The sequence below is a fragment of the Physella acuta genome, unplaced genomic scaffold (genome assembly GCF_028476545.2).
Source record: "Physella acuta isolate Inbredline_101_S28 unplaced genomic scaffold, ASM2847654v3 ptg001375l, whole genome shotgun sequence".
Taxonomy (NCBI): Eukaryota; Metazoa; Mollusca; class Gastropoda; family Physidae; genus Physella; species Physella acuta.
The window spans coordinates 200,001-218,901 of NW_026732890.1; the positions used below are offsets into that span (position 1 = coordinate 200,001).

An 18,901-nucleotide genomic window follows, 5' to 3' on the forward strand; every position below is an offset into this window, starting at 1 on the left:
TCAATATGCGTCTAAACATGCACACAGAAGCAACTGTGAGCTGTTTTGTTCTCCATAACGGATATGAAAGAAAATCAATACGCCCATTCTGTGGGTAAAGACGGATGTTCCGGTCCCAGAATTCCCGCTGTGACCGGAACCGTGGGGAATTTTATCTCCCGTCTTCAGATCACGTGTTTACATGCTAGTTTTGGGGACCCTCGCCAGTATAAATACGATAGTCGATAGTGTTTATCCATCTCTTTGTAAGCGCTATAGTAGTAGATATAACCAGTTTAGTTTGGACGAGAATTTTTTTTTAAATGACAAGGACTGGATATTTTACATTTATATTTTGAGTATTAAATAAAAACATGGACTGGATACTCAACAATTTATTTTTACTATTGTATTTATAGTGGATTGGAACATTTTTACACAGTTTTTAGTTTTGGTTTAACCTGGATTGGAAAATTGATATTATTGGTTTTTATTTTTAGGATTTAATAAAAAAAAAAACATCGACTTGTTATGAGGTGGGTGTCTTGCGTGATTTTACAGTATTGATTCAAAATTTATTTTAAAATCGTAGGCCTATTTATTTTTAATTATTAGTTTTATATCCAAAAAAAAATAATTAAAAGTATTATTAAGATAAACACTCGACCTAAAACAGTTAAACAATGAAAAAGTTTTCTTGAATTCAGTATCTAGCTTAAATTAGTTAATTAGTTAATTACACTTAATTGCACTTTACTTTTCGAAGACATGCCTATCTTAGCTATTTTCTTTACCTTTCAAAAAAAAAATCTAGGCTTATCTACTAATCCTGACCCAATCTCATTTTGAATTATACCCTAACAGCTAAAAAAGCAGAAAAAAAGTATACTATACTTTATTACCCTGCCAGCAATCATACACGCACCTTTTTTTATTGATTCACTGCTTAGTGTTGTTATTGATAATCAGCGAAGCGTGGAGAGTAATTGTAATTTGGTTCGATTCGTTGGAATACTAAATCTGTACACTCCCCCCCCCCCCCTCGCCTCAAGACGGAATACGTAAAATATGGGTCACGTACGGTGGGGGAGGGGCGGGGAGCAGCTAGCATCGATTCGTCATCAATTCGATACCAGCTGAGAAAATATTGACTGGATTTTGTTCACTAGTTAATTAGTTGGGGAGGGGGGGGGGGCCGACTGCGTCGTTAAAACATTGTGCTTTTTATTTTATTTAAAAAAAAAAAAAACATGCTGTTTTAATAATAGTTTCATATCGTGTGTTATAGCAGATTTAAAGAAGTTTCAGTTATTCCCTCCTCCTCCTCCCCCCCCCCCCCCTTTTTTTTTTTTTTGTTTTGTTTAACAAAAAATTAGTTGAGCGTACTGAGCAATAATACAACCAGTGTAACACATTAGACTCTTCCAACTATAGGCGTGTCTGGTTGTTCGAAGTATTGTAATAGGTTTATATTTAAGTCCAGATTTAGGACTTGAGGCTATGTTAGGACTTGGGTTATGGTTTTAAGTATAACGTTGATATTTTTCATCAGTAATCTAACAGACCTTTTAACGAAGATTCACATTTTGTGACATTGTCGAACTTATTACCTCAGATATTTGTGTAGTGTATGGTACTCTTTTCATGGAGGTATATTGACGCTCCTGACAAAGTTCGGTACTTATTTCTTGATAGAGTACACAGTACATGTTGCTGTTTATATGAAAGAGTACATAGTACCTTTGGGTTTTTTCTATGGCTGCTGCAAACTCAGTATGTAAAGATGCTACTGTTGGTCAGTATACAAACCTGAATCGCTTTGATCACAAAGTTGAACAGCTGTCCACGACAGTGTCCAAACCAGCTTTCGTCATCTGTGAGAAAGTACGAGTACTTCTACTGCGTACGACTAAACACTGAAGTTAATTTAATTTAATGAATTGCCCCGTTCATTGGGTGAGACTTTGCTAAACACGCAGTTACAGGCCACAACGTAAGCCTATTTTAAGACGTCAGGGTAATTAAAAATGAACGTCAATTGGTGGGAGTTAATTAGTCACGTGATAATAACGATTTCATTAGTTAATTTCTCTTGTAGTTTTTTTTAATTCTTTTACGTTGTCTTTTAATTAATGAATAGATAATGCGACCTGCGAAGTCATTGATTTATTTATTGATGATGTTTTTAGGACTTCATCCGGTGTTGTTGTCATTACATGGTGGTCGATATGGTACATGCATCTCTTAGAGGTGTAGTTTAAGATGGTTGACTAGACCCCCAGATGTATGGATGAGTCTTTAAAGGACGAATGTGAATCTTGGACATGTGTGGATCTTGGATATGGTTGAATGGATTACACTAGCATTACATCTTAATAATAAAGTCAAGCTCGTTATCCCACGTCTCTCTCTTACAACACACACACACATACATACACAAATACATACACACACACACACACACAAACTCGGACAACACACTCAAATCCATCAGCCCAAACAAAGTATGTCATGGAACACCACTCTCTCAGAACCATGGTGATTAGATGATAGATGTAGTAGATGAAGTAGAGTTCACGTGTTTACGTAAATGTAGAAAGTCCAGTGGCCACTATATCATCTCTGATGATACTAACACCATCAGTTTTTTTATTATTACTTATTACATACACCTCACTACATAGCATTTGTAATTGCATCTACCTCACTGCAGCTATCATTGGTAATTACATTCACCTCACTGCAGCTAGGAATTGTAATTACATACAACTCCCTGCAGTCACCAATTGTAATTACATACACTTCACTACATACCATTTGTAATTACATACACCTCACTACAGTTACCAATTGTAATTACATACACTTCACTACATACCATTTGTAATTACATACACCTCCCTGCAGTCACCAATTGTAATTACATACACCTCACAGCAACTATTACATTCATTTAATCCCACTCTACCAGCTGTGTTTTGATGTAGATCTGGAACCCCCCCCCCCCCCCCAGGAAACGTTGCCACCACTGTCCGTACACAAAGCTTAACCTTCCGTTTTGGATACAATCTCCCGTGCCCCCCACCCCCCCCCCCCCCCCACCCCCCCCCACCCCCACCCCCACCCCCCCCCCCCCCCCCAGCAGGTTGATACAGCATTAACAGCCGTCACAACCAGCGGTTCCATGTCAGTTGATTTATATTTATAACCCGCACCGGTTCGTCTGTTTATGTGTGACCTTGACCCATTTGCATAAAAATTCCCCCCCCCCCTCCCTTCCCAGAGTAATTTAAGTGTCCTTTTTTCCCCTAACCTGTTGCTCTTTTCACTATTACACAACGACAGAAAATTGAACGTGTTTCCGGTCACATTTTTTTTGTGTATCCCAAGGGTAGTCTGCGCTTTGTCTAGACATTGGTAATGACGGGAGTTTTTGTGTAGCGGGTAATGGCTTTAAACCAGTGTTTCTTCCAGACTTTTTTCTCCGGGGGGGCACTTGAAATTTTCGGGGGGGCGGTAAACTTTCTTCGGGGGGGCGGACACTGTTAAAAGTATATATTTTCTATATAAATTTCATTTCGTTCGGGGGGGCGGTAAAAACTTTTCGGGGGGGGCTTCGCCCCCCCGAAGAGATGCCTGGAAGAAACTCTGCTTTAAACTGTTGCCGTTTTTTGTGTGGTTCATTTACATCAGCCTTGTGGCTGTGGGGTCGGTATACATTAATTTAACACAAGTATATCACAAGTATATCACAAGTATATCACAAGTATATCACAAGTATATTACAAGTATATTAGAAGTATATCACAAGTATATTACAAGTATATCACAAGTATATTACAAGTATATCACAAGTATATTACAAGTATATTACAAGTATATTACAAGTATATCACAAGTATATCACAAGTATATTAAAAGTATATTACAAGTATATTACAAGTATATTACAAGTATATTACAAGTATATTAAAAGTATATTACAAGTATATTACAAGTATATCACAAGTATATTACAAGTACAACACAAGTGGGGCCTATATCAAGTCCTATATCAAGTATATCACTAGCGTATCACAAGTACATCATATCACAATTATATCACATATTTATCGGAAATATATCACAAGTGTATCACAAGTATATCACAAGTACATCACATGTTTATCACAAGTATATCACAAGTGTATCACATAATATGTCACAAGTGTATCACAAGTGTATCATAAGTATATCAAACAAACCACTAGTATAACACAAGCTGGCTGCGTTTCATGTTAGTTTTCTGGGATGTTGTTTCTACATAATTATGCATTTATTATTAAAACACTCATCTCTAAAGACAAGCAAGCCTTTGCAATTATACACATACAAAAAACATGGCTATCGAAGATCTCCAAGACCTAATGCAGACTTTTCAAAAGTAATGTCCTTAGCGTCCTACTATAAGGCAGCGAATGCTGGAGTGTAACAACAGCCACCAGCAGATCACTCGACTCTTCCCAAACTGCCTGCGAATGATAAAAGGCGTACGTGGCCTAACTCCATCTCAATGATATATATCTAGGAGAGATGCAAATGGAAGCAGTTTCCGGATGAATCGATGGCGCTGCATATTGGACGTCTTAAGAATGAATCCACATGCTATGGCAGAAATGGCGCTAAACTGGACGCCTCATGGGAAAAGAAAACATGGAAGGTCAAAGGAGACGTGGAGGCGCACGGCGGGGAAGCAGCTGGCAGAGGCAGGACTGTCATGGGGGACTGCCAGGAAGCAGCTGGCAGAGGCGGGACTGTCATGGGGGACTGCCAGGAAGCAGCTGGCAGAGGCGGGACTGTCATGGGGGACTGCCAGGAAGCAGCTGGCAGAGGCGGGACTGTCATGGGGGACTGCCAGGAAGCAGCTGGCAGAGGCAGGACTGTCATGGGGGACTGCCAGGTAAATTGTCGGAGACCGACTAAAGTGGAGGGAGCTTTCTGTGTATGTCTTGTGCACAACAGTGAAAAGATGATGATGCATTTATGATAAGGGTCAGAATTAGTTTCACAGTGTAGACTAGTGTTAAATTAAGCCTTCAGTCCACCCAGCTCTAACGTAAGTCAGGAAAAGAAAAAGCGGCTTATCAAAGTGTAAGCTGAACATACGATCACTCCATATGCTTAGGTCAGGGAAACAGAGGAACCCTAGTCTGGTACATTGACCCTTTGATCAGAAAGGGAAGAGATATAAGGAAATAGCTTTAGCACGTCCACACACCCGTTTTCAGCAGAATGACCTGATTTTAATACAGTTGGACAGGTATAAATCACCTTACCCTCTCCTCCTTTTTTATTTTCAGAAAGAATTACTTGAATATGTCTTGAACATTAGACATATAAATCACCATCCCCCTACCCCCCCCCCCCACCCCCTCCATTTGCAGAAAGAATTACCTGGATATGTTTTGAACATAGACATATAAATCAGCAGCTCCCCCCCCCCCACCCCTTCCATTTCCAGAAAGATTTATCTGAATATGTTGAACATAGGTGGACAGGTTCTCCCCCCCCCCCCCCACCCCCCACCCGCACATATTACCAAGACTTTAAAGAAACCGGAAGTTCCACTCCCCCACAACATCACCAAACACTCAGTGTCCGACTGTCATTAATTACCGCCTACAAATTGGATGTTTAAGTCAATCCCCGGCTCCGCGGGCCCTCGAGTCAATAAAACAAATGGCCTAAATTGTTTGCCTTTACCTGGCACTGTGAGGTTTTTATTTTAATACAGTTGCCAGTTTGGCTTGTCAGGTATTTCTATACTTAGCCAGCCATTAACATAATGGGGTGTAGGACATGCATCTCTGATTAGTGACAGTTAGGCTTCCCCGTGTACCTTATGCTAATTAGGGCCTGCCAGTTTGCCTAGTACTAATTAGGCCTGCCAGTGAGCCAAGTAAAGTATTACTTAGGTTTCTCAGTGTGCTTTGTACTAATTAGGTCTTCCAGTGTGCTTTGTGCTAATTAAGCATCCTAGTGTGCTTTGTACTAATTAAACCTTCCAGTGTGCTTTGTACTAGTTAGGCCTTATGTGTGCTTTGTGCTACCTAGGCCTTCCAAAGCGTTTAATACAAATTCAGCCTGTGACTAGGACTGATTATGTCTTCCAGTATTCTTAGTTCTAGCTAAAATTTCCAATGTGCCTAGTACTGGTTAGGTCTCGTATTAGGCCAAATATTACTTGAGCTTCCCGTGTGCTCAGCTCTGATTAGGCCCTCCAGTATGCCTAAATATTGGCTTGACCTCTTATGCTAAGTCAAACGTTCACGGTTTCAATTTTTAGTAAAACGCCATTTTATAATTTATTTTTTATTAAAATTATTTTCTTGAAAAAGAATGTATAAATGAGACTTTTAAATCTTATTTTACTTCCTGTTTCTTAGTTTTGTAGAAACTAAATTTTAATTAAAATAAAAACGTTGCACTTAATGAGATGTAGATAGGTTATGACCGTAGATAGAAGAAGACATTTACTATATGAGGGGGGGGGGGGCGACAATTGAATCTTCTAGGGGAGGGTGATGATGACAATATGGTTAAAATTCTATTTTCTGTATAAATTACAAATTGTATCTATTCGTCCGAGGTGGGGGTCTGGATGTGCATCCCCCTCTCTCTGTTTCAGGCAGATTTCTGAAAGACAAAATAGATCTAGATAGTTTGTGTGTTATTTATCAATAGATATCCTGTGTAGAACCATTGCCTTCATGGTGTTTTATTTGTTGCACGGTATGTGTTAAAAACTGATGCAGTAAACAGAGCTCTATCCACGGATTAAGTTCACTTCACTCCCCCCCCCCCCCGGAAGTTTTAAGTGACCCCCCCCCCCCCTCCGGAAAAAAATGTCGAAGAGAAACCATGGAAGCAACACACCGCTGTCTTCCAAAAAAAATAATAATTTATTAACGTCTTCAGCTTTCGTGATGTCTGTATTTAATTATCAAATGATAAATTACGATCACGTGCTATCGCCGGGAACGCAAAGTACCAATTACGTAACCCATCTTTGTGTGGCGTCTTTTCCGGCGTTGGACCTTAAAAAGTTATTTTTAGCCGCTCACGTGACTGTAACGTCAGCTGCAGCTCGGCCGTTGCGTGTTACGTCTGGCGTGTGTCGTTAGTCAGGATTTTTGTAAACATTAGTGACGTCACGACCAGATTAAGTGGGAGATTATCGTAATTGATTGATTTCTCTAGTGGGTGGCAGGTTGGGCGTTAACCAAGTTTCCACGTAAAATAAAATCAAGTTTTCTAAAGTTTGTTTGTTGAAAGCTGAAATTTGGTTTTCAAAGCTCGTTCAAATGTTTTACTGTAAACCTGGGACGTGTGACGTAATATATATTATGGTGCTTTTTTGAAGAAGAAAATCTTTTAACGAGATATAACATTTATGTTGGTAATAATTATTTTGGGAAGCACTTCAATTTAAGGGGGGGGGGGTATAGATTTTTAACACACAAAACAAAAGTTAAGGAGATGAAAATAAAAACAAAACTATAATGACGTCATCGATGGTCGACCTCTTGAAACTTAGGGTATTGCTAGATTCCGTGTCGCCATCGATTTAAGCAATTCAAAGTAATATGTTACTGTATTCATTTCAATGTATTGATTCCTATTCAATATTCTAAATGATTTCCTAATGCATTCTTTTTTTATTTCTTGTGGGTTTTTTAATTATCCTTCCTTGTTTCTTTATGTGCTTATTCAAAATTCCCATTTTAACCTTGTCTTTAATCCGTCTGATTATATTGACATAAACTAGCGGCTTTACAGTAAGACCAGCAACCCTACCAGAACCCTAATAATCTGTCCTAAATCCTCATTAATTATACCCGTGTTCCATCAGGAGGAGGGGTGGGGGGTGCTCCCTGGGTGGGACCTCGTATTCTCTTCACATTTATTTCAATCTAAAAGTAAAGATATCATTGACACCCCCCCCCCCACCCTAGCTCCCCCCTTTGTGACGCCACTCTCAAATTACACGCACACACAATCGTATCTAATATCGGGTGTGTGTTTCCCACCGGGGACAAGAATAGATCAGTCACCTAAAACAAAAATATCACGTGGTGCTGGGCTGTGTGAGTTCATGTGCGTTCATTTCTCACGGGGGGGGGGGGGGGGGACACTTTGCTCTCCAGCCCCGCAGATAATAGAGCTCGTGTACTAAAGGCTCTTTATGGAACTGTGTAATAAATATTTATAATAGAAATTTTTATGTAAGATTTGTAATTGAATTATGGTACGTATCACAGTTATGGGTCTTTGTTACGTCGCTGTCGTCTGCCGTCATTGTCGTTGATATTTGTTACGTCACTGTCGTTGGTCTTTGTTACGTCACTGTCGTTGGTCTTTGTTACGTCACTGTCGTTGGTCTTTGTTACGTCACTGTCGTTGGTCTTTGTTACGTCACTGTTGTTGGTCTTTGTTACGTCACTGTTTTTGGTCTTTGTTACGTCACTGTCGTTGGTCTTTGTTACGTCACTGTCGTTGGTCTTTGTTACGTCACTGTCGTTGGTCTTTGTTACGTCACTGTCGTTGGTCTTTGTTCCGTCATTGTCTAAAAAGTTGTTTGACTGATTAATGGAGGCCTGATTAGCTCATGTTGTCATATTGTTTCAGAGTAGTAGGCTTATTGTGTTTTGTAAGGATTTTGTAAGGATTTCCAACCTTACACACGTCCTAGGGTCATGGGTGTTTCTCGTGTGGGTGTTTCATCGTCAGAACAATGTTTTATCGAGTTAAAAATAATAAAATATAGGGGAGAGGAGTGACACCAAATTTAAAATGCAAAATTGTTGGCAGGCGGTGGGGCGACACCCCCAGCCACCCCCGCCTGGTGACACCCCACCTTGTGACGCCACAGCCTACCTGCGTTTTTTGCATCTTGTATTGCTATTGCTGTTTTTACCAGCAAGTCTGAGTATACGTAAGGCCTATACTTCAAATATTCATTCCCGTTTGACAGCTTGCCGACTTAGTTTTCCACTCATAGAAAAAACTTGAAAATTTAAATCTCGCGAACTGCATACGTGACCGAACCGCTAATTCATTAAGTAGTTTAGCAAACAGAACTTTACGATTCTTTAAAAAAAAAAAACTTAAATTAAATTGGCGTCACAGCTGTGCTTTCAAGATTTAAAATCAATAAATATTTCATGTCACATTTTTAGTTTAACTAGCGCCGTTTTGTTACTCAGTAATGTGTCGTTGGTTCTTGGTGGAGATGTTTTAGTTACCCTGTTACAGCTTTATAAGATGACGGTGGATCTGCGTTGACTCAGCCCTAAGGTCCTAGATGGGGAAAGTTAAAAAGCTGACTACACAATCCTTTCACGTGTAGAGGTCATAGACTCAAATACACTATACTTTATCTCAGAGTCGTAGCGACCCATTCCAACTCCCTTGGCGGCCGCCCCACCCGCCCTCCCCTAGCTACGCCACTTATGCCTGAATTTGCCATTAGGCTTGAAAGCGTATCGTCAAAGACATTTTGAATGTAATAGAAAATGACATTGTACTTTTAAAAACGTCGCAGATCGAAATAAATCTATTATCTAGATGTGTATTACTAACCCTAGATCTAATACTGATACTAACAATAATTCTGACCTAATCCCTAACTAATCTATACTGACAGAAGAAAACATTCGTTGCTATACCGTTTTATCCTATTAGGTTTATTTATAAGTTCCTTTTAAATGTAACTTGGGTGTTAGGAACAGATGCGGTAAAGGTTTTTGTAAATCAGTTTTGGTAGCGGATGCCCAAGTAAACAAAAAGAAATATCTTTCTCACTGACTGGTCTGTAGTGACTGGTCATTTTCACTGACTTGACCACCACTGGTCATTGCGACATTTTCTCTCACTTGACCCCAACTGGCCATTTTGACATTTTCTCTCACTTGACCCCAACAGGTCATTGACACATTTTCACTACTTCTTCTTACATTTTTTCTGCCTTGACCCTCGCGCATATGTGGTTGTGCCCCCTCCCAGAGAAAAAAGAACAAAGTCTATCAGATGTATCGTGAATTTAACACACTAACGCAAACGATTTAATAATACGTGATAGACTATGACAGAGTTCGTGGATTTCGATTTTTCTTTGTATACATACAAAAAGTCGTTCTTTGTCATCGTGACATATGTGAGACGCGAGCACACATATAGTGACATATGGCAATAGGCTGCTATAGAGGGTTTCATCACATATGGGTACCGCCCCAGGGCCGATGTTGTCTTGCACCGCACTCACCCCGCCCCTCCCACATCCCAGACGTTCACACGTGACAAAGTCGCGTGACCTCACTCTGCCACAGGGGAGAGATTTTTTTTTTAAATCTAGCTCCATTTTTGTAGGACCGTTAACTGCTGTCGTGTGTTCAACTGGCAGACGACCGGCCTGTTTGTTTTAGCAGACAACTTTCAAAAACGGCGGCGGAGCGTGAATGGCAGGCGGTGTGGTTGTGACGTCATGTGTCGATGGCCGTGAAGAATTTCTTCATAAATTTCTGTGAACTTTTTTTTTGTATTGTTGCGTCAAAGTTTATTGCATGTTTTATGTGTCTTTGGTTACAGAATCGTCGAATAGAATAATTTCTATTCGAGGTCCGTCACAACTAGTCATCGAATTTAACCCCCACCCCTCCTATTTCCTACTCCCCCCCACCCATAGTTTATTTCAGGCATACCCCCCCCCCCCCCCTATACAAAACCCTCTACCCCCCCCCCCCCCCCGAATGAAATAGAGTTTATATAGAAAATATATACTTTTATCAGAGTCGGCCCCACCCCCCCCCCCCCGAGAAAAAAGTCTGGCAGAAACACTGCCCCACCCACTCCGGCCTCCACTCCCCTTTTCCACAAGCTAAATGAAACAATATACATGTATTTACTTTTTTTTTAAAGATACAATACATGTACATAGTGTATATTTTATATGGGCTACCATAGTTTTAAAATGTTTGGGGAAAAATATTATTTTCTTTCACCATATAATTTCTTTAACCACGTTCTCGCCATAAGGAACACATCACCGAAAAAGAAAAAAACAGCCCGGGCAAGCACGGGAAAACCTACTAGTACTTAACAAATCTCTTTGATGCCTCTGACCTTTAATTCCTTTAGTCAATATGTGAACAGCCCGCCATTGATCTAAATGGGACTCAAATGGACCGGCTTAAGCTGGAGATTACCTCCCCATTAACCATTGTTAAAAGATTTACAGACTTTTATCTTTCTTGTTAGGTTCTCAGTCTCGTTTTAGACATTGTACGACAGGCGCGGTACTGTATTGACGGACGGGCATGGTGGGAAACTGCCCCTAGGGTAGTGACTTTAAGAGGTTTACGTAGGTTAGTGACTTTAAGAGGTTTAGTGTATTTGTCGCCTGGGATTCGTGTAGATCTAACAGCTAGTGGCCGTGAAATAAAAAATTCTTAGCAGCTCAATAGGGCTTATTGGGTTTTTTTTTTTTTTGACGACGGGTTAGCATGCCGGTGCCAAAATTATATGTAGATATATGTATAAAGTTTATATATATATATATATATATATATATATATATATATATATATATATATATATATATATATATATATATATATATATATACATACATATGTGTATGTGAATATATATATCTGTATAAAATGTAGCTTTCTTTACAAATATATTCCTGTATTTAAATATATACATACACATGTACAAATATACAAACATGTAAACGACTACATATAAAAAAAAATTATCTATAATTTATTTTTTTTAATTGAGGGAGCGGCAATCAGAGTTTCTTTCATTTCCACCCCCCCCCCCCCCCCCCCCCGCTTTCCCCACCACCACCAACATCACCACTACCGCCATATCGAGATAAAATATATATAGAAAATGTACACATTTTTACCAGTGTCCGCCCCCCCCCCCCCTCCCCCCCCCCCCTGGAAAATGTATTTCCCTCCATTTCTCCCCGACAACGCTTAAGAAATTCGCTAACGCCCCTGTGTAGTCCTATATGTGTAATCTGTAATTTTTTTTTTCTATAATTCTACCATTATGCCTAATCTAATAACTACACTTGTATTAAAAAAAAAAATTGTTGTATTTTTACAAAACATTTACATTAATGAATGAAAAATAAATACATATTTGTAAGTTTTTCCTAAAACATTTGCATTTCTGAATGAAAAATAAATAGATATTTGTTCTTTTCTTTTCCAGTTTTACGGGCTCGAAACTTGATAGCCAAAGGGAAGGGAGGTAAGTCGGCGAGATTTGTCGAACTTGTATTATTTGTGAATGAATGATTGAGATGAATCAGGTCACCTAGGGCTAAGTTATGACTTCATGAACGTAATGGGAGTTGTTCGTGTTACGTGTCGTAACTCATTAATTATGCAAATTATTTTTTTTTCGTCACGTGAGGCGTTAGCTTGGGGTTTAAATTTGAGGTGTTTATTGGAAGTTCGCGTTTTTAGCGTAAAAATAAATTGTTGATGTCAAGTGAAAATCGATGAAAACAGCGAGGCTAAGAAATATTATTTTATTAGATCTAGACGAACACGCGAGATAGTTTTTTTTTTTTTTTTTTCGTTTTTCTTTCCTGATTTTGTCTATTTGCCTTTTTTACTTTCTCGTATATACGAAGTATAGAGAAAGTCTTGTAATCGTGCAAAAAAAAAAATCGAGATTTTTACAAATCTCGACGTTTTACACCTCATTGATACGGAAAAACATAATTTTTCATTCTTGTCCGTATGTCTGTGTGTCTGTCTGTGTGGTCTGTCTGTCTGTCCGTGTGGTAAACACGATAACTTGAGTACCGCTACAGCTAGGTTGATGAAATTTCATATATAAGTATTTTATCAAAATCGTAGATCCGTATCAACTTTGAGCGATTTCCGATAACCGGAAGTGGTACTTTTTCTACTTTGAATTTTTCAAAAGCCTATAACTTGAGTACTATTTCAGATAGATAAATGAAATTTCACATGTAAGTAAAAGATCTAATTCTCTACCTTCTGTTAAATTTTGAGTAATTTCCGTTGACTGGAAGTAATACTTTACGCTACTTCCGATTTCTCAAAAAACTAATAAAATTTTAAAAGTACTAATAATATTATGCGCTTTTTTATTTGGCGTTCACTTGGTGTGCAATTAATTTGTCTACGAGATTTTATTCTATTTTTAAAACATTAAGTATTTAAAATGGATTAAAAATCATGTCTATAGCCCGAGTTCCCATCCCCTGTTATTTTATATAAGAATATTCGAGAAAATTTAGGGGAGATCACTCCCGGTTTATTTTTTTTTAATTACTGCAATATTTCTATCTGCTGTCGATTTAAAACTGGATGAACTCAAAATTATTGATTTCCTTTACTGAATCCTGTTATACCGAGGTCGCCAGTACTTTAGTGCGGGGCTTGAAAATCTAGACGTAAATTAGATTTATACTGAGTGCTGTGTGTTTGACTTGAATACTGCTACATCTTCTCGGGTTATGCTTTATGCTTATGCATGCTGCTTGCATTATGCTTAAATTTATGCTGTGTGAAGAATAAATATGTTACAGAAAGCATATGTATGCTGTAGGGAGAATATGCTTTATACAGGGAGAATATGTATGTTGCAGGAAGCATTGTATGATGTATGTAGCACAAATATGCTGAAGGAATTGTATGTATACTGTATGAATAAAATATATGCTATCTGAAATATGAGTATTCCTCAAGAAGCATATGCAAGTTCATGTAAGCATAGTATACTAATGGAAGTTTATGTTTGCTGTGGATGCATAGTATGCTGCATATAGCATGTAAATTGAGTAAGAAGTATATTATAATGCTGGTTGTGTAAGTATGCTGCGGAAAGCATATGGATGCAGTAGGATGTATATTATACTGCATAAAGCATATGGATGCAGTAAAAGAGCATATGTATGCTGCAACAAACTTCTCCTGACGCTCCACTAGGCCGGCATACGTTCAACGAATCACTTTTTTCTCCCTTCTGTTTGATCACTGAAGGGTGAGAAATCAGGATTTATGCTGTTTCATGAGATTTGGGTCGATAATTTATGCGCGCCGCAGCTGTTGCGGTCTTTGCGGGATTCGAGGCTCGGATCAATAAGGACGTAGTTTACAGGACCGTGTCCACAGTGAACTCTTTCTTGTGCTGTGGGTTTTTTGGATCATATTCCGTAAAAAAAAAAATTCTTATTTATCAAGGTACTGTGTTCTCTCTCCCCCCCCCCACCTCAAGGCGTAGCAACCTTTCCCGGCGTCCGGAAACAAACTTTCAATTTGGCGCCCCCCCCCCCATCCGGGGACACACTTTCAATTTGGTGCCCCCCCCCCCCCCATATATTTTTGTATATTTATAAGGCAAAACTGCAACTAAAATGTGCTTTTAAATATTTTTTTCCAACCCATTTTGGCGCCCCCCTAGGGTCGGGGGAAAGATTTTTAACTTTTTTTTTTTTACTTTTACATCACATAGCAAATATTTTCACTGTATGTTCCCTGACATTTATTACATGGCATTGACCGTTACTGTATGTTCCCCTGGGTGACCAGAAAATTACACAAAGAGAAAATTGCGCAACCAGATAAAAAGCGCAAACAGAAATTTGCGCACCTCAGAAAAATGCGCAAACAGAAATTTTCCTGGGGGGGGGGGGGGGGGGGGGGGGGGGGGGGAGAACGACGACGACGGACACTTGTAAATATTCCTTATAAATTCTATTTTGTTCGGGGATGGGGGCATTAGCCCCCCCCCTCCCCCACCCCCACCCACCCCCCTCTAAGTAATGTCTGAAAGAAACATTGCTTGTGTATTTCTGCTGCTACATGCACAATTTGTATCGTCTGGTTGCGACATGTTCTGTTTATCAGAGAGTGATCTCCCTTGTTCGTCTGCTGGTGTAATCGGATGGGAGATTTGATTCATGGAAGGGCGTTTGTTTTGTTTTTTGTGTTGGTCAATTGCAGAGAAAATAGCGCTAATTTTATTTTTACTTCTTCGTCATTACCTTTTGGGTAAATGGATTCATTGTTATAATAACTGTACATTGTTGGGGGGGGGGGGGGGGGGGTGTAGAATAATGTAGAAGAAAAAAAACCCTGATTTGTTTAAAGCGTGATTGATTTGTTGGCATTGTGTGTGTGGGGGGGGGGTAGAAAGCTTAGGCCTGTTATCAATCTTAACTAATGCAGCACATCAATCATCAATTCCAATCTGTTTATACCGTTATTATTTATGCTGCGTTTTTCCTGCGTTTCCGTTGGATGGAAAGGGAATACAACATTCTTAAGATAACGTTCTCTTTATACCCGGAAAGTGTTGGGGTTTTTTTTTGGGGGGGAGGAGGGGGTTTATAGTGTTCTACTGCTCTTGAGTCCACTCAGCCCTAATGTGTACTTGACATAATTCGGATAAAGTGTCGGAAGCTGACCACAAATTCAATTTATTTATGGATCACAACACATAATCAAGTATACCATACATTTTATGTATTTCAAATTTGGGTGATAACTTGGCATTTGCGCCGCTATATTGTTCGATATGACAAATTAGAGGAAAGATTCCTGTTTATAAAAATTTATAAACAAACATTTCGGGTGAAACAATGTTTGAAATATTTTTTTTATTAAACATTTTTATTTCTTTGTGTGTCTTGTAATTATGCTTTAAGTTCCTATAAACAATGTCCTTAAAACTGCATCACCCCAACCCACGCCCCTCCATTACGTACCTTCCACATCTCGCATTGTGACTCTACTGCCCTAAGTTTTAGTACGCATACAAATCAAAGAAACCACAATGTCCTCGGGTGTTTCATAAGCTTTTTCATACAATTGGTTTAGACATTATTTTTATTTTTTTATTTACTCTAATGTTATTATTCTAAGAAAATTACATAACATGAATACTTGCGTGAAATAAAGTTTCTTGTTTATTTAATTTAGGGCAAAATACCAAAAACTGACTTTCGTGTGTTGAATAAAGCCAGTTTTGGGAAAACCCGAACTTACGGTATTGATTACAGAAGCTCATAGGTCATAGCTTGATGCTAAATATAGTGTCACGTGATAACTATTATTAAACATCCGGGAGGATATGATTGGCTTTATTGCTGCAGCGGGAAGTCTTTGTTAGCTGTGTTGTTTATAGGGGGGGGGGGGGGGGAGAGAGAGAGAGAGATGGAGTAAAAAAAAACGGCATACAAAAATTATAGATTTTTTAAAAATCAATATTTTCAAACTATCCTTCTAATCTGTGTTATGTATTACGATTGCCCCCCCCCCCCCCTCTCGGTCGACATCCGGTGTCCAATATATTGCCCAAAAGGGATCAATGTTAAAGAGCATGATACCATAAAAGTACTCTGGTTTCGGATGCGATTTAAAATAGGATTAAGGATTATGACTAGGGCGGTGTTTACGGATTAAGGTAAAATTTTGGGTCAGATGGTGTTGGTCGCTTCTGTGTCTAGGGTTAAACGTGACAGTATCGAGTGATGGTCAGATTAAACATTACAGTATCGAGTAATGGTCATATTAAACATTACAGTATCGAGTAATGGTCAGATTAAACATTACAGTATCGAGTAATGGTCATATTAAACATTACAGTATCGAGTAATGGTCAGATTAAACATTACAGTATCGAGTAATGGTCATATTAAACATTACAGTATCGAGTAATGGTCATATTAAATATTACAGTATCGAGTAATGGTCATATTAAACATGACAGTATCGAGTAATGGTCATATTAAACATTACAGTATCGAGTAATGGTCATATTAAACATTACAGTATCGAGTAATGGTCATATTAAACATTACAGTATCGAGTAATGGTCAGATTAAACGTGACAGTATCGAGTAATGGTCATATTAAACATGACAGTATCGAGTAATGGTCATATTAAACATTACAGTATCGAGTAATGGTCATATTAAACATGACAGTATCGAGTAATGGTCATATTAAACATTACAGTATCGAGTAATGGTCATATTAAACATGACAGTATCGAGTAATGGTCATATTAAACATTACAGTATCGAGTAATGGTCATATTAAACATTACAGTATCGAGTAATGGTCATATTAAACATTACAGTATCGAGTAATGGTCATATTAAAACATTACAGTATCGAGTAATGGTCATATTAAACATGACAGTATCGAGTAATGGTCATATTAAACATTACAGTATCGAGTAATGGTCATATTAAACATGACACTGTCAAGTAATGATCACAGTAAACATGACAGTATCGAGTAAAGAATCAAAAATACCCAATGGATCAAAGGGATGAAATAAACGATAACCAATAAGGTATTTTATATTTAATAAAGCCACTGTCAGTATTCTTCTGATTTGTGATTTGATTTTGTAATCCAATGAGATAGATTTCATCTGAGAAAAAAGATACTATTGATTAAAAATACAAGATTTTTATTACCGCTTCAAGTAATCGAAAACCTTAATACCCCCTTCCCCCCCCCCCCCCCTTCTTTAAATAATATGCGAATCTCAAGAAAGACCACCGCCATTTAATTTAATTTCCACCTCTCCCGCCCATTCGGATACCCACCCTCCCACAAAATGTATTTCATCATACCCATCGACGCAGGTGAGCGATCGCTAAACTACAGTTTCGCGTCATCATTCAAGCAACAATCGATACCCTGCAGAAAACAGCCCATCGATTGATTTCCCCCAGCGTGTGTTTACACTTGACCGAATGTTTCCTTCAGTGAATCTTCCACGCGTGTGCCCCACGCCTACCTGACGAACGTGCACAATGGCACATACTTTTTTTAAAAGAAAAACAATAGGCTTTTCATGTATGGAGTGGGTTTGTGGAAAAAAATGAAGTCTAAAAATAGACGTGTATTGTAGTATTTGTGTGTGATCGGTGATTGTGAATCGGATGCTAAAATTAGATGAGTTCTTTGTCCTTTTTTTTTTACATTCGTCGTTTCGTTTTTGTTTTATTGTAAGAAAAAAAAGCACATCTGGGAAATTCAGGGAAAAAAAACAACGATTATAATTCTATTTTAATTAATATTTTTAATTAATATTTTAAAATTAATATCTAATCATGCTGTTGACAAGGAGAGTCATATACGTCGCGTAAAGCAAGTGTTTGGGTTAGGTTTTAAATCTTGAGTTAGCATTGGATTTATAGAAATGTGTATGATATAATACGTCTAACCCACATCCTTTTTCAGTGTTGACTTTATGTTAACTCCAATATCTGGGGTTTTGTATGTTTGTGTGGTACTACAGGCGATTATTTAGATGTTTAATTACAAAGAAAAGAAGAATTCACTTAGAATATCTAATTAAAAGACGTATTCTGCTATATTAATCATCTAAAAGCATAAGTGTAAAACTTACATTATGTGTTAAAAAAAAGTATACGGTTTACATAAACATATCACTATAAATATATAACAAACGCGACATAATACATTTCCAGATGCCTAATGCTACACATTGGTAGTAAAGCTGTCCCCTCGTATGAGTTTCTGTGGGAAGTTCGTAAATGGTAATTTCCACGTAGAGCTTCTTTAGAAAAAAATGCTTAAAATAATCGGTCCAGTATTTCAGTAAGTGCCTAGTAAGGCTGGCTAGTTCCGACTTTCCGATGCACTGTGACTAAAGATTTGAAGAAAAAAAACATTTGTGGTCTGAGTCTGGAAGTAATTTTTCTAAAGAATTCAATAATACATGGGGTCATCCATTTATGACGTCCACAAATTTTTTTAATTTTAGACACCTACCCACCCACCCCCCCCCCCCCCCCCATTTAGACGTCCACAAAAAAAATTAGTAAATCTCTCAAACCGTGCT

The 18,901-nt window shown here is 38.3% G+C and overlaps 1 long non-coding RNA gene across 1 annotated transcript in view; it reads left to right on the top strand.

Annotated features, from left to right (window-relative positions):
• Window positions 1-12,311, top strand: part of LOC131927129 (uncharacterized) — a 25,642-nt gene extending 13,331 nt beyond the window's left edge. Inside the window, exon 3 of the long non-coding RNA XR_009383603.1 lies at window positions 12,247-12,311. This is a non-coding gene — a long non-coding RNA (uncharacterized LOC131927129). The remainder of the gene's footprint in view (window positions 1-12,246) is intronic.
• Window positions 12,312-18,901: the final 6,590 nt, after the last annotated feature.